Raw genomic sequence first — 16103 nt, 5'->3', positions numbered from 1 at the left:
GGCAGAACGCACTCCAACCAAGTGAAACTCAGGGAACCAAGTATTTCCTGACAGTTAGGACCCCAAGGGTATGGAATGGGCTTCCATGGGAGGTGGTTGAGGCCCCATCAGTGAGGGTGTTCAAGGATAGGCTAGACATGCACATGGTGGGCATGTCGTGAGTGGAGCTGGCTGGAGCCAGGGGTCAGACAAGATGGCCTGGGAGGCACCTTCTGACTCGCTCTGTTTTTATGTTTCTAATAGCTGAGAGTATCCATTGAAGATGGCTAGTTGTTTTTGTAATTTGGTATATGAAAAATTATTTTCAGAAATGCACCTTCAATAAATCACAAGCAACATGCAATTATCTCCAGATAGGTAGGAAATATGCCATAATAGTGATACAGTGATTGTGTCATATGTTTATGTAATGGTATTGCAGATAATTTTCCACTTTTACACTTTCCTGATACCTCATACTATAGTTGCAGCACATTGTGCACATGGAATTGAAAGTAAAACGGCTGGCATTGTAATGTCTTTATCTAAATCTATACTGCAGCTGTGTTTGGATAAACAGTGGCTTATCATTATGCAAATGATGAGCCTTAGTTTTACAGTAGGGCAAGAAAATTCAGGAGCTGAGCCAAAAGTTTCATGGAAAAGGTGGGCTTTGAAAGAAATTGCCTCCTCGAGGTATTCTGGAAGGCAATTTCAAGGGAACAAGAGAAAGGGCAGAGCTGAAGGTTAGAAGGTAGTGGAGCTGGAGGAGCAAAGATCATAGGCAGTATTGGGATATAATGACAGAGACAGCGTGGGTGGGTGGCTTTGAAAGTAATGACGGGGAGTTTATGCTGTATCTAGGAGCAAACAGAAAGTCACAGTGATCCACCACAAAAAGCCCATATGTTTCTAAAAGTTAATAGAGAATGGATTTTTCAATGGCTAATAGCCAGGATAGCTAAATGTACCCTCTGCAAAATATATCTAAATATGATTATTATTTATCTACTGCTATTTATATTATGTTTAAAAATGAAGTTAGGTAGAGACTATCAGCTCTATTGTATTGTCCTATAAAAAAGTACTGACCTTGTATTGCTATATTTCTAAATATGTCTTTTTTCAGTTGTGAAAAAGTGTGTACTCCATATGATTGTATTTAAATGGCAATTGCACTTTGAACAGAATATATAAATGAGGTGTCCTGAAATAGTGTAGAATAAAAGGGAAAGAACGTTTCTGGAGTGTATATTGGAAAGAGCAGTAGAGTTGCTGTGTACTGTTGTTGTTCGTGCATTCTATAACAGTGACCTGCCATCCTGGAACTAAATCAAGAAACTTGCAAAATCATTTTAATGGGAAAATCCTCTGGGTCTTGCTATTCTGCTGACAAATGGAAGCACTGCAGGCAAAGTGACCTTGGAGTGGAAGAAACTGGGGCAAAGGGGAGTTTGGTGCCAAAGACTAAACGGACAGAGCAACTAATAACCACAAGTCATTGCTTGCCATGCTGAAAACAACTTTTATTTTGGGTTAGCTTTCTGGATTAGAGAACTAAGCTTTCTTGCAGTTATTTGAATGCTCTATATAAGGGACCTTAGGGGAAAGCATAGTACCATTAAGAAGGCACTTAGCTTAAATCATTGAAGTAGCTATTGGATATTCAGGACTGACCCATCCATAACTTACAAGTGCTTTCTGTAGATGAATGGCTGAATCATCATAATACTGATGTATTTAAATTGTCTGCAGCAGGGTCCCCAGCCTTTTAAAACCTATGGGCACACTGGGGAATTTGAGAAATTGCTGTGGGTACCACCACAAGTTCTGATGGAGGATGTGGCTAGTCACATAAAGCCACACAGAGTCAGAAAGGCAAGTGGTGCAGGGAGGTAGGATCTTTCATAAGAAGATTCCTTCCTCTTGAAAAAGTCAAATCGTTTATCTTAATCTTAAAATCATATACATTCTAGTCTGTTGCAGCAAAATAACAAAAGTAGCACCTTAAAGGTTAACATTTATGAGTTTTCATGAACTAGTGGCTACTATATTAGTGGGCTGATCTCTTCTGGAAGAAGGGACCCATTCATGGAAAAGACCTTAGCATCCCTATTTGGATTTTGGGATTTCATTCCCAAAAGGTTCAGTATGTTTTTCTTAGGAAGTTGTTGGGCCTTCCTCCCTTTGTGCTGAATGCACAGGGATTCGATCTTTGAGTGCAAAGCATGGATTCAAGCCTTTAAATGATGTCTATGTTTACATTTTCTAGCTGCTTCTCCTAACTTTTTTTACTGCTTTCAGATACGTATATTACCTGATGGATGAGAGAAATAGGCAAGAAACTACATAGTCTAAGTTTCTCTGTGGAAGTGTTGGGCAATTATGGGCTGGAGAAGTCCCAATTTCTTGTTGTACAAAGATTAATAGACCTGGATCTTCAACAGTTGAGAACTACTGCTAATAAAACTTTGTTCCTCATTATTTCATTTTAACTGCAGTAACTGCTATAATGCTGGATTTAGTCCAGCCCCATATCTGTACACACTATCTATCCCAAAGTACAGAAGAGCATTTACTCTTGCCCAATTTAATGTAGTACCATCAGCACTGTTAAAAGGACAATTTAACAAGACCCCAGTAAATGAATGGGTGTGTTCTTATGGTGCTGGACCAGTAGAAACAGTAGAACACGTTCTCTTATATTGCAGCTTTTATAGGGAATGCAGAGAGAAATTGATTAAACCATTAATAACAGATCCTTATGGGACTAATTCTTCCACTCTGGTATCTTTTTGTTTAAGGACTGTACCCTCTTATGTTACTGGAAATGTCTCCAAATTTTTTATGACTGTAATGCAGATTAGGAAAATGTCATCCACTTGAGTGAAAATATTGTATAAATTATTCTTGTGTGAACTGTGTTTTATTTTTTTTTCTATTGGTATTTTATCTGCTTATTAATTTATCTGGTCTGGGACCATAATATATAAATAAATAAACAAAGCCTCCTCTTGGAAGGTCCCTTTGCTCAATTTTTGGGTGTCCTCCCCCCACAGTTTGCTCTGTTCAGCAGTGTTTCCTGACTATGCATAGCATTTTCAGGGAGGTAAAATGGCTGCTGTGAGAAGATGGGTTGACACAGTCCACCTCTGCCAGCACAGTTGAGATAGCTTAAATATCTGGACCAGCACTAGACATTAACTCTAGTCTGCTCAATATTATACCACAATAACTATATTATTCTTTAATAACTTAGTCCACACAATTATTATCTTAGTTTTTCAGTTACTATAAAATGTTGTAATCATTCTTAGGTTTATTTTTAAACCCTCTTTGTCCAAAAGTTGACTGAAATGTGTAAACAGGAAACTGTGATTAGCTGAGAATCTACAATTGCATTATGATATCTCATTATGAAGTTGTTAGTGCATTTTTGCTAGTGATTGGGGATAGTTATAAATGCATAGCCAACCAAGATTTTCACCTGATGGAGCATAATTTGCATGGCCCTACATTGTTTTTCCCTCTTTTAATGAGGATGTACAGAAAGACCTAATATCAGAAATACTTCTTGAAAGAGCTAAGCAGCTTTTCTGTTTACATTTGATCCCTCCCCCACCCCGTAATTATTACCCAGCTGATCTATTTGAAAATGGCTTGTTTTTATGTTAAAGTAAGAGAAGGCCTACAACAAAGGGAAGGTAATATGTGGATTTTATTGTGGAACTGCTCTAAGGGTAACCTGCCTGAATGTTATCCAACTGCTATAAATGATGGTAGCTATCCTTCAAAGAGGAGTGAGGACTGATGGAAAACTCTGTGTCTGGGGAGATGTGCAGAATCCAAAATTAAGTATGCTGCTGAATCTGGCATGTGTGTATTTAGAAGTAAGTTCCACTGCATACAAGGGAGTTACTCCCAGGAAAGTGCATCAGATTAAAGATTTAGTCTCTCTTTTTCTGCAATTCTTTAGAGAAGTGGAAGGTTCATTTAACTCAAACCTTCCCCACTAACATGCCAAGTTGTGGTAACTGAGATATATATAACCAGTACCCATTCAACTTTCCCCTAAAATCTGAGAAATTATTTGCCTGGATAAAATCCTGCTATACTGCTCACAGCTTTTGAGCCTTCACATTTGATTCTTTTGATAATTGTTACTAAGTTTGCATCTGTGTCTCCCCTCACACCTGATTTGAAAGTATAGCTTATGAAGCTGTACCTTTTTGATAATTGAAAATGTCCAGCAACATTTATCAATTTTGTATACTGACCTCTGAAATCTTACTAATATTTATGCTTATTAAGAAAATAGCAGAGATCATGTTGAATTATTCAATTTAATAATTCACTTTTATGTTAGCACATGACCCCCACAGTTTCTTCTCTTGCTCTTTTAATTTTCTTATATTGAAGACTATAATAATTAATTCTAACTTCCCGGTTTTTGTATTTTTCCCAGATTGTTAATGTAACTTTGTTGTTTTATTCTTATTATGCTACTGTCATTAAAGTCCAGTCAGTTCTGTATTTTTCCATTTTTTCTTTTTCTTTATTACCAGTGCCTTCCTTCAGCAAATGCACTTGACACATAACATGGAGCCTCCTCCAATGCTAGCTATCAAAGTGTGTTTTTAGATTCAGAAACAGATTCTAGTTTGAGTTTCTTGGTGAGGCTGCTCTGTCTTTTAGCCCAGTGGTGGTGAACCTATGGCATGAGTGCCACAGCAGGCACACAGAGCCCTCTCTGTTGGTGCGCGAGCCAAGTCACCCCAGCATCACCCCAGCAGCCGAACATTGGATAACAGCGCTGAATGGCAGTTATGCAGTCTACTGAATAAGAAGGTCTTAAACCTGTATCCTGGTCTATATTTGAAATCCTGTTACAGTGTTTTATGATGGCTATCTTCAGGGCTCTAAACTATTGTATAATGAGGTGGAAGTAGTAGATTCTGTGGCTTGGTTTGGTTTTTCTTACGTAGTAAAAGAAAGAAAAATGTTTACTGTGTCAGACCTTGAAAAAATACTTTGCTGATCACAAGTAGAAAGTTGGTATTTAAAGGCAGAGAAGCAGAAGGCTGCAAATATCTTATTGAAGCATATGATCAGGGCCAGTGTCAAGGGCAGGCCCTGCCAAGGACCCAAACTCCATCCAAGTCCCCCTGACAAGTCCCTGGACTTCCTTCTTCACTCTTGGAGCCTGTTTTCATTGTGGCCCAGGCAGCCATGGGGGTGAGAAGAAGCAGCACTACATGCCAAAGCCTAGTTGCTCACTGGCTCCTTGTGTTCAAGGAAGCAATCGGTAAGAAAAAGGATGAGGGGCAATAGCTGTGAGATGGCAGAGGGAGAAGGTTCCTGAAGAGCATCTTGCTCTGCTGTCCTCCAAAATCTGGAAGGCACACTACATAGAATAGGAAACCAGGCAATAGCTCCTGACAGTTTTGCATTTCATTGCCATTTTGCAAACATAGATGAAATTATATAGCCTTTGTATTGGTTTGTGTTCTTTCATCTCACTTTTAATGCAGAGATGAATACTATTGGAAGTTTCTTTGATGGGGTTAAGGTATCACATAATGTATTATATATAATATATTATTAGATGACATCATAAAAAGCTACATATGCCATTTTAGAGATTATTATAATTTGTCACTGAATTTTGTAAGAACACGATATCATCTGTTCAATTCCATGTTTGTCTTTTGTACTCCTTAAAGCCGATGTAAGTTCAAGGTTTCTAAAGCTGTTTATTGAAATTAAGAGGGATGGTGGGAGGGAGGGAGAGACAGACAGACAGAGACTACATAATAGAATCTCAAATTCTGAATGAGCAGAACAGCAAAAGTGTATGAGCAGAAGAATGAGCAGAAGTGTATATTTCATTGTTAAAGAAACTGTGTAAATCTTTGCACAGTGACCAGCACTCTTGTTTGTGAGGGTTAAATGATAGTTACTTGGATAATAACAGTTTCTAAAATCTTTCATTAGGTTAGATCAGTCAGGGCTTCAGTTTAATCATATAGTGATGTTCAAAGTAAATTCTTTAAAAATCTTTGAAGTATAAATTTCAGATAGTGGTTTAATGAGCACTACTTTTATGGCCAAATATAAGAGGCTGTTAGGAAAGAATGTGCCCATTAATGAATGTCCATTCTACGTTAAACAAGTATGTAAAGGACCTGGAAATTTAATAAAAAGCTGAGTAATCAAAATTATCTCAATAAGTATCTGAATTTAGTCATTAGTCATCCATTCATGGTTTAAAGCATCCCAGAAATGTTCCCAGTTGTTTTGTTATGCAAACCACAGGTAGACTTTTAATTTGGTTCCTATCTGAACTGGTGACATATGCTGTAGCTTATCTACAATTTGGACTATAAACATTTCAGCCCCCAATTTTTTATGATATTTGGTATTCACAGATGGAAATGTCTGTCTGAAACCAGGAAGGAAAAAATAAGCACAGGAGAACACTAAAAAATAACAGCAGTGGGAGGGGAGCCATATGAGAAGAAGCATTTATAGTGGATACTAGAAAATCTGTTTTGTTTAGGCTTGAAACCTTTGTTTAGAGCTAAGTATAAAAGCAATCTTATCAGCAGGAATTTAGAGACAAGGAATTCCATCCAGTATCTTGCAAGCAATTCCTCCCCTTGCTCTCCTTCCCACTGCACCATCCAGTCTGTTCTAAAGGCTTCTCCAAGCCTCGGCAGATTAGTAAGGTTATGTGGGGGCTGCAAAAATAAAGGAGTTCCTCGCAACAGTAGTGTCTGTTGCATTGAAGGACGGGCAGAATTGGATACAACAGAAAAACTTAAAAGCCCTGCTTCCTGAGGAATTCCTGCTTTGATATCTTTGATCTGTCATTGGAGAGAGCACCAGAGAGTCCCCCGCCCCGTGTGTGGCTTGCCACCCATTTTAAAGCCTAATCTGCTGTATTTTATATTTACTTGTTAAGTCTGAAATTAGCTCTTGTTATGACTTGTTTCTGTAGTCTAGTTGCAGAAACTTCTGTTGGGAGCTGCATCTCCTATGTTTCTAAGGAAAGCTACCTCAGTCGGTGTACTTCTACTCTGAAGGTTAAAAGACAAAAAGGGTCTGTTACTTTGTTGTAAACCATCCCGAGACATCTGTGATGAGATGGTATAGAAAAGTTTTAAATACATAGATACATACATACATACTGCACTTTTATTATTTCGTGCTAAATAACCTGTAACTTAAAGAAGGGATTAAATTGACTTGATTGCTTTATGTCAGCCTTCCCAAGTCAGATGCCCTTCAGATGTTTTGGGCTACAGCCGCCAGCATTCCTAAGCACTGGCCTTGTCGGCTGGACCTGTTGGGAGCTGAAGTCCAAAACATCAGGGAGGAAGTTAACGCTGCCTTATATTTTGTCATTCTATTGGTTTATCTAGCCCAATATTGTCAACACTGACTCCTAACAGTTCTGCTTTCAGGCAGAGATTTTTCCAGCCCTGTGTGGAGATGCCAGGGATTGAACATAACAGGCCTTCTGCCTGCAAAGCAGCTGTTCTACCACCACACAATTGGCCCTCTCTTTTTACTTACTTTTCAACCAATGTTGATTGAGCATAAGGTTGTAGTGAATAAGCAGTGTGGGAAGGTCATGCAACTGTATTGGGTTCTACAGTGCTGACATCTTTACCTTTTCCCCTCCATCCGGTACTTTAATCAGGATGAGTTAGAAAATGTATCCTTACATTCTTGCCTGCTTGTGTTCTGTAATCATGATGTTTTGTGTGCCTGCTGTAAGGGGAAAACTCCAAAGCATTTACTTCTATTACTGCTTCTAATTCACACTCTTGAATAATTAGTTTGAACTCATTTAAGCAAGATTTCCCTCTGGCTTTTCAGTCTCTGAGTGGGTGATCTAAAGAGAATTCACAGCCACACAGAAAAAGAAACAAGGTTTATTCTTTACAAATGTAGATTAATTTAAACTGTAATGTGAGATGATTGGAAGATAAAACAAGTAGTATTCTGCCAACCTCATCCGCAGGCAACTAAATTGTAACTCCATCATTTGGTTAGCCACACATCTAATTTAAGGACACAGGAATGTATAAAACACTGAATGACTATTACCTGTACTCGTAGTATTGAATGATAATTGAACTTCTTAAGCGAATCTGCATTTGATGTATACAGTGCTCTTTTAAATTACCACTCACTTGGACTGTGTCAAAACTTGTGGATGCTTATATCCAATTTACTACCCCTTCTCTCCCCCAATTTACATTTTTAAATTCAAAGCTTACTTCCATGTTTGGTCCCTTGTTGGAATGCACATAATTATTAATAGTATAATATTTATCTATGCATGTTACTCCTAAACTGGCAATTATAGCACTTTCTAATGCTGAGCTATAATTGCTGTTTCTGCATCAGCATTCATAATAGGCTCTCTAGTCAGATGGCACCATACCAGGCACAGTATTAAGTTGGCTAATGTAGAGCATTTTCTGTAAAGATTTATTACTGTTTTCATGCTCCATTAACTATTTATTTCAACCCTATGAAATTATATAGTGAGAATAATGAGACTTATCAAGAGCTGTTAGATACCACTAAATGTATAAACATATGAAAATTTGAATGAAGTGTTGCTTAAATGGTGATGTTCCTTGATGTTTCTGACTTAAGGGAAGGTTTTGAATTGTTCAAGGAAATAGCACTGAATGATTCAAATTTCATAATCTTGTTCATTATGAAACAATGTGATTACCTGGTTTCACTAAAAGGTATTAGTGACAATTAATTGTTACCAATGAAAGTGATGTCAGGCAGGTTTTAATAATGGTAGTGCAACAGTGAGTAATTTAAGTTTTGATGCATAACTATAAAGTTGGTTTAGATTTCAATAGCTTCCTAATTCAGTAGTGCTGAATGTATATTAACAGATGCGTATGATATATTTACGGTAATAATACAGTTGGTATAATTTATTTTTGCTGTCTTGTAAATCTTCAGTAATTTTTTAACAACAGAATACACAGAACAAACATTCACACACACTGTAAAAACACTGTAGTCCTCATAAAAAAGCATGTGCATTTGTTTGTTTGTTTATCAAAATTAGATTCTGCCAAAAATGGTGCTCAGAGTACAGATTAAAATACAGGATAGGAACAAAATCTTAAACAAATAACATAAACAATTAAAATGACAATAAAAGCAACAGACCTTAAAATGTCTAAAAGGTATGATTTTACTTTGCTGATGCTATCTGCTAAGTGGTGGTTGTCAACATGGTTCAGTATTTCCCTTGAAAAGGAAAATGAGGTTAAAGTTAGGAACTGTTTGCTTCAAAGATCAACTAAAGACCTCTGCAGTTACAAGCAAATTTGAGCTCAATGGGGCTTAATTTCCAGTGCATTGTTTAAGATTGCAGCCACACTATTTAAAATTGTAGACATTTCAGTAGATTTGTTGAAATTGTGCTCTTTGTTTCTAGCAGAGAATACAATCCAGCCAAGGTAAGCACTTCCACTGATTTCAGTGGGAGCTCTAAAGACATGATTTTCCATTTAAATTGCATGGAAGTGCTTAACTGGGTTTCATAGTGCTAAACATTAAGATTTGCCATTTTGTCAGAATTTTAGAACATCAGTGGCGAACCAACCTATTAATTCTTTCTAATTATTAGAATCTCAACTTATCCATTGAGATTTCTTGGTTGTAAAATTCTTTTGATGAATATTAGAATAACCTATTGTGATTGGCCCTCCCTCCTTTCTTCTGGCGAGTCTGCTGTGGCTGTGGGTTTCAAGCTATAGAAAGATGGGCCACCTGAAATAATGTGTTGGCCCTAGTGGAAGTGGTGAAGTGTATTTTCTTTTTGGAATTACCTCAGGAGAGTAACATTTTTCCCTCCCCTGTTACTTGTTTTGTTGAAAGAGACTTCACATATTGATTGAATGGAAAGTTCTTCCCCTTCTGTCTCTGTCACCTATCCTATATTTTCAAGACTTCTTACAACCTGGAGGTTTAGAAACCTCTCTCAGAAAACTGGAAGTAGAATTATATCTTGACCTTCCCAATCTGGTGCCCTTCCGATGTGTTGAACTGTAATGACTTGCAATGTAATGAACTGTAATAATGTGATGATTAGGGTGAGATGGGAAGCTTTTCATGCTCTGGTTACTGATGAAGTGATGGCATGGTTTGGATTGTCAGAAATCCAGATACTCCAGTGAATCCAAATATCTTGAAAGATTTTGGTTAGAGGAAGAATAAAGGGAGTATCACAGTGTTGAGAAGGACCAAATTGTTATATTTGTCTGTAGTATGAGGACTAAAATGATTATATTGCATGTTCCTGATTTTCTCAGGGAGTAACTGGAGCAGTTCACACTAGGATATCTTAAAGAAAAGGTAAAAATGGCTATTGGCATATTTCTTTGCCTTTTTATTTCAAGCTGCGATGTGGATATTGAAACCCTTCTGTAGAGCTGCAAATCTTGATGTACTTCATTGATGCCTTTTGTCATCTGCAGTCACCTGATCTGCCACTACAAGGTTTTACCTAAAGAAAATAAATGAAAGGAAGCATCAATCAAGAGTGTGACTGCATGAAGCTAATGCATAAATTGGCATTTAGCATCTCAGAACAGAGCACAATTATTAGGCTTACCTTATCATCAGAAATAAGCAGTGCTTTGTATGTAAAGCACTGTTTGTCTCCTAAATGTTTTGTCATTCATTTTAATTTTCTGATCAAAAGACTTTTAAAATCTCATCTGGGAATTCTTTACTCTCATACAATTTCATCATGAAGGGATGCCTTTACATACTCCTTTTTCTAAAAAAATGTAATTTCTTTTTCTGGAAGATTGACTTTGCATTAATGTGAATGAAGTTGTGAGAACCTCTTGGCAATGGAAGAATGCAGTAGGCCTGACCTGAATCTTAATCTTCTGTGAACATTTGATAAAAGTTGTTCAGTCATTCTCAGATAAATTGTTGTAGGGTCATTGTTCAGTAACTATTAATTGATGCATTACTGGAAAGAATCCCCACACTTTCATCTGCAATTTTTCTTTTATATTTGTCTTTCTTTCCAATTCTGGAAAGTGAATCTTCATGCTTCTCTTTGTGTTCCTTTATGTTCTTTGTGCCTTCCTGGAGTCAAGACTTCATCTAATTTTCTTTTTAAAAAGCTTCTCTCTTTTCTAATAACAATTTTAAATGTAGCATCCACCTCCATTAGTCAGTTTTGCCATTGCTAGAACACAGTTAATATCTGGGTTAAGAAGCTTGGGGAGCAATTCTGGCCTGGGAACAGTATGAAACTGTAGTAAATGTCTCAAATTAACCTTCATAATCTGCTTGTTTTTTTTTTTCCCAAAAGATTGGGTGTACTCTTTTAAGATTGTTATCTCTAAATCATTTCACTTAAAGGAGTACAGAGATTACATACAATGTGAAATGCTGGTGAACAGCTCATTATTTCAGTTGACTACTAAATACTTTTTTTGCCTGTTTCTAAACAAGTTTCCTCCCCAAGTCTTTACTGGCTGCTAAAATAATACACTTGCATAAATTGTCAAAGATTATATTATTCACATGGGCCAAAAATGAGATAAAGGTGATGGTATAGATTCCACAGCATTTGGGGTAGGGGGTTATTCATACGCAATGCCTAACTGTTGATCCAGTTAGCAGTACAGATGATGATGATGATGATGATGATGATGATGATGATGATAGTGCTGGAATGGATCCCAATTTTCTGTTTAATAATGCTTGAGTTTATGAGCTGCCTTGTTTGAAATAATTAAAAAAATAAAATTATAAAATTATAAACTTATGCAATTTCTAGGTGGCTCACATATGCATGATAAAAATCATGTTTTAGTATACTGTTGAAAACAACTGAAACTCTCACCCATTGCTGTTAAGGGGAGGGAGTACATGCCCCAAGACTGGAGCACGGTATGCAAACCATGGATTGTGGGACATCAGCATTGCATCTAGTATTTTACCATATTTTGATTACAAGTCACTCAGAATTCTATTCATTTCTCCTTATTTTTCCACACCTTTTGAATTGTGGAATATTCTTCGAAAGTTTATTGTCACTGAATACAGTCATTTTTTTTGGACAAACCTCTCTGTTTTGTCGATCTTTTAGTCGAATATGATATCAGTAGTTCTTTCCTACATTTATTTTTCTTCTAGAACCAAACCTCCACCCTTTTGTGGGCTAGCAAATCCTAAAGTCATGCCTGTCAACATACCAGCAGATAAAGGTCAAAGGAACCTCAACCTCTTTTATCGCCGTGCAATATCATATATTATATATACCACCTATCCCAGCAATCATATGAGAATGAAACTGAATAATATCTTTGTACCATCATGATCATCATCATTACATCCAAGTGCTGCCTGCCTTCCTCTTGCAAGAAACCCAGTATTCTATTTGAGTAATGAAAGGCTGACTTGCCCCATGCTTGGGCCTTTCTGCTTGCTTTTGAACCTGATCTATATGCTTGTGCTTTCTAAGCTCTGAGTCTACCCCTGCCCAACCCAGTTTTTAGTTCCTCACTTTTATTCCCCTCCTCAGTAATTGGCTGTTAATCCAATAGCAACAGTTATTTGTTATCCTGTTTCTTTCTTTTGTTTTCAGCCCAGCACTCCAACCTATCAAGATCACCTTGAATCGTCTTCCCATCTTGCAGAGTATTAGTTTTGCCACCCAGTTTTGTGTCAACTGCAGATTTGTTAATCATTCTTTGCGCTTCTTCAACCAAATCATTAGTAAAAATGTTCAGGGCCCAGAACTGAACCCTGCAATACCCCACTAGTCATCTCTCTCCAGTTTGAGAAGGTGCCATTGATGTGAACTCCTCAGATAATTGAGTCCAGTCTTCTTTGTGGTGTTTGGCCATTTTCTGTCAACATAGGAAATGTCATTTATTTTTTAAACTTTTGGGGCTGGAAGTTTAAGATAAACACAGCAGCCCATAGGTAGTGCTAAGGGAAGGGCAGCCACCCACACCCCAAAGCTAGAGCACTGTGCTTACTTGAAAGACAGGCACTTTTCACATGTTAATTCCCCCAGAAATTGTTTTCTTTTCTGTGTCTTCTCCAGTAGTTTTTGTTCTGGTGTAGTAATTGCAGCTATCTCAACGTTTCTCTGTTTAAACTCTATCTCAGACTTAACATTGAATTTTCCGCAAAAGAGGATAACCTCCTTCCTGCCTTTACCATCCAGCGACAGAAGTGGTCAGGAGCAGCAAAAGAGCATCTTGGATTGCTGCCCTTCCCCACAAAAATATTCTTAAATCACCTTGCATTTTCTTTGTGTGATCTCTCCAATCCAAGATTGACCTTAGACCGTGCCCTACTGTTGAAGCCAGCTTCATCCTGATAATTGGGTTTACTAGCACATCATGCTTTTAATTACATGTGTGCTTCTTCCTATAGTAATATATATGACAGAAAATTGGATTTGGTTATGATTACACTGAAATCAATGTAAGCTGAATGTGCTTAAAATCACTGAGATTTAAAGATTTACACTGATCTTTGTGACTGACTGTGTCTGGTAAGTTTTGACTAACTCTTGGGAGTTCATATCAATGTGAATTAAACTAGATCTCTTACCAAAATTCAGAATTGCCCTTTCAAAAAGTGAAAAACCTAGGTCTGTAGCCCAGCTTGCTCTGATGTAGAGTCTATTGGCAATTACAGCTCACCTGTTTACTCTGTATCTTCTAACAATCTGCAGTACAAAGGATGGTGCAGTGCTGTTCTTAATGGGAGAGAAGGGCTGCATTATTTCATCGTGCACAATAATTTATTACAAGTGATTAGAAAGTTTCTAGAGATACTTATAATTAAACCACTGTGCCCTTTGTGAGTGTTCTTGCCTGCGGGTAGTCATGTCCCTTCTGTGGCCTGAAGAGAACAAGGCATTGTTTCATTAGAAATACATCTAGAAATCTTTATAATTGCATGTTAAAGGACATAGAGGTACAGTGCATATCTAATCATGCTGTTGCTTGAAGAACTGGTATAGTTTTACTATTGTGCACATTTTTAATAACCCTCCTTTCCTAATATTATTTTAATAATTTTTATCCCAAAAAAACCCTAGATCAGTTTTCAGTGAGTGATAGCCCATATAGCTGGCTCCTGCCTGGATATTTAGTGAAGGATACACCAGGGATTGGGTGTTGGGAGTAGAGTGACAAAGGCAAGCAGGATCATACTACCTTTGAGGCGGAGGGGGTAGTATTCAGTGCCTGTCAGAGATGGGCAGTGTGGCATACACAGACACTAAGGTGCACCCAAATACCTTTCCTAGCTCTTGCCAAGGTTCCGTGCCTCAAGCAAGCAAGCAAGCAAGCAAGCAAGCAAGCAAGCAAGCAAATGAACCACATGTTCTTACTAGTACCTGGGATCAATTTGAGCAAACTGAGAGCTGTTTTCATAAAGATTTCCTGAAAATTCTTGTAGGCTATGTGAATGCGTCCCAGACAGTGTTAGGAAATGAAGACAGTGGATGGCCACCGACTGATGCTTTCCTTTGTAGTGCACCAAGGAAAGGAAAGGAAAAATAAAAAGGCACTGAAAATTGTGGGTTCAAAAAAGCTGTTTAATATGTTATGGCTCAGGTCTGCCTCTTCCTTATACAGTTGTTCAGGTAGGTTACTTATCCATTGTGACTAGCTGTGCTTCCCTGGCAGTCATTTTGTGTTGGTATCCACAACAGTTTCTTGAATTGCCAAATAAGTCTGCAGGCTCAAAAAGTTTGCCTGCTTCTGGTCTAATTCATACAAAAGGCTTTGGAAAGCCCATCTATAGCTGAACTGAAATATTTTATTGGGGGTAAGGGTGGAAATCAATAAAGTGTACTTATTAGTGTGGTTTAAACTAGTGTGGTGTATTATATTCCGCCAAAGCAACGTTATGAAGAGAATTGAAGACTTGTAAATTAAACTACAAGGGCATTTTAAGGGTGGGGGTAAGTTGAGGCCAAAGGCACTGAATATGAGGAAGCTTTTAAATATGCAGCATTATCTGAATAGCATGAATGAATGTTTTAGCCTGTCTGATGATCTGTGAGGCTTATCCAGTGGAAAATGTAGATGGGCAAGCCAAAGGGAAGTAAGTTTGGACTTCTTCAGCCATCTTTTTGTTGTTGTTAGTCATGAAGTCCTGCCTGATCCATCGCAACCCCATGGACATTCCTCCAGGCCTTCCTGTACTCCACCATCCCCCGGAGTCCACTTAAGCTCACACCAACTGCTTCAGTGACTCCATCTGGCCACCTCATCCTCTGCCGTCCCCTTCTCCTTTTGCCATGAATTGTTCCCAGCATTAGGCTCTTCTCCAGGGAGTCCTTCCTTCTCATTAGGTGACCAAAGTATTTGAGTTTCATCTTCAGTATCTGGCCTTCTAAAGAGCAGTCAGGGTTGATCTTCTCTAGGACTGACCGGTGTCATCGCCTTGCGGTCCAAGGGACTCATAGGAGTCTCCTCCAGCACCACAATTTAAAGGCCTCAATCCTTTGGCGCTCAGCCTTCCTTATGGTCCAGTTTTCACAGCCATACATTGCAACTGGGAAAACCATAGCCTTGACTATACATACTTTTGTTGGCAGGATGATGTCTCTACTTTTTAGTATTTTGCCTAGATTTGTCATAGCTTTCCTCCCCAGGAGCAAGCATCTTTTAATTTCTTGGCTACAGTCCCCGTCTGTGGTGATCTTGGAGCCCAGGAGAATAAAATCTGTCACTACCTTCATCTCTTCCCCATCTATTTGCCAGGAAGTGAGAGGACTGGATGCCATGGTCTTAGTTTTCTTAATGTTGAGTTTCAAGCCAACTTTTGCACTCTCCTACTTCACTCACATCAAGAGGCTCTTTACTTCCTCTTCACTTTCTGCCATTAGAGTGGTATCATCTGCATATCTGAGGTTGTTGATATTTCTCCCAGCAATCTTAATTCCAACTGGTGATTCATCTAGTCCTGCCTTTCTCATGATGTGCTCTGCATATAAGTTAAATAGGCAGGGCAACAGTATACAGCCTTGCCGAACTCCTTTCTCAATTTTGAACCACTGATTGGTTCAAAATTGAGAA

The 16103-nt window shown here is 38.1% G+C and overlaps 1 protein-coding gene across 6 annotated transcripts in view; it reads left to right on the top strand.

The window, feature by feature from the left end:
• The window catches only part of RPTOR (regulatory associated protein of MTOR complex 1), a 405549-nt gene that overhangs the window by 94855 nt on the left and 294591 nt on the right, over nucleotides 1–16103 (top strand). The window lies entirely within an intron of this gene.

Source organism: Varanus komodoensis, unplaced genomic scaffold (genome assembly GCF_004798865.1).
Source record: "Varanus komodoensis strain SLA01 unplaced genomic scaffold, ASM479886v1 scaffold84, whole genome shotgun sequence".
Taxonomy (NCBI): domain Eukaryota; kingdom Metazoa; phylum Chordata; class Lepidosauria; order Squamata; family Varanidae; genus Varanus; species Varanus komodoensis.
The sequence above is the reverse complement of the archived record's forward strand: the minus strand, read 5'-3'. Positions and strand labels throughout refer to the sequence as shown.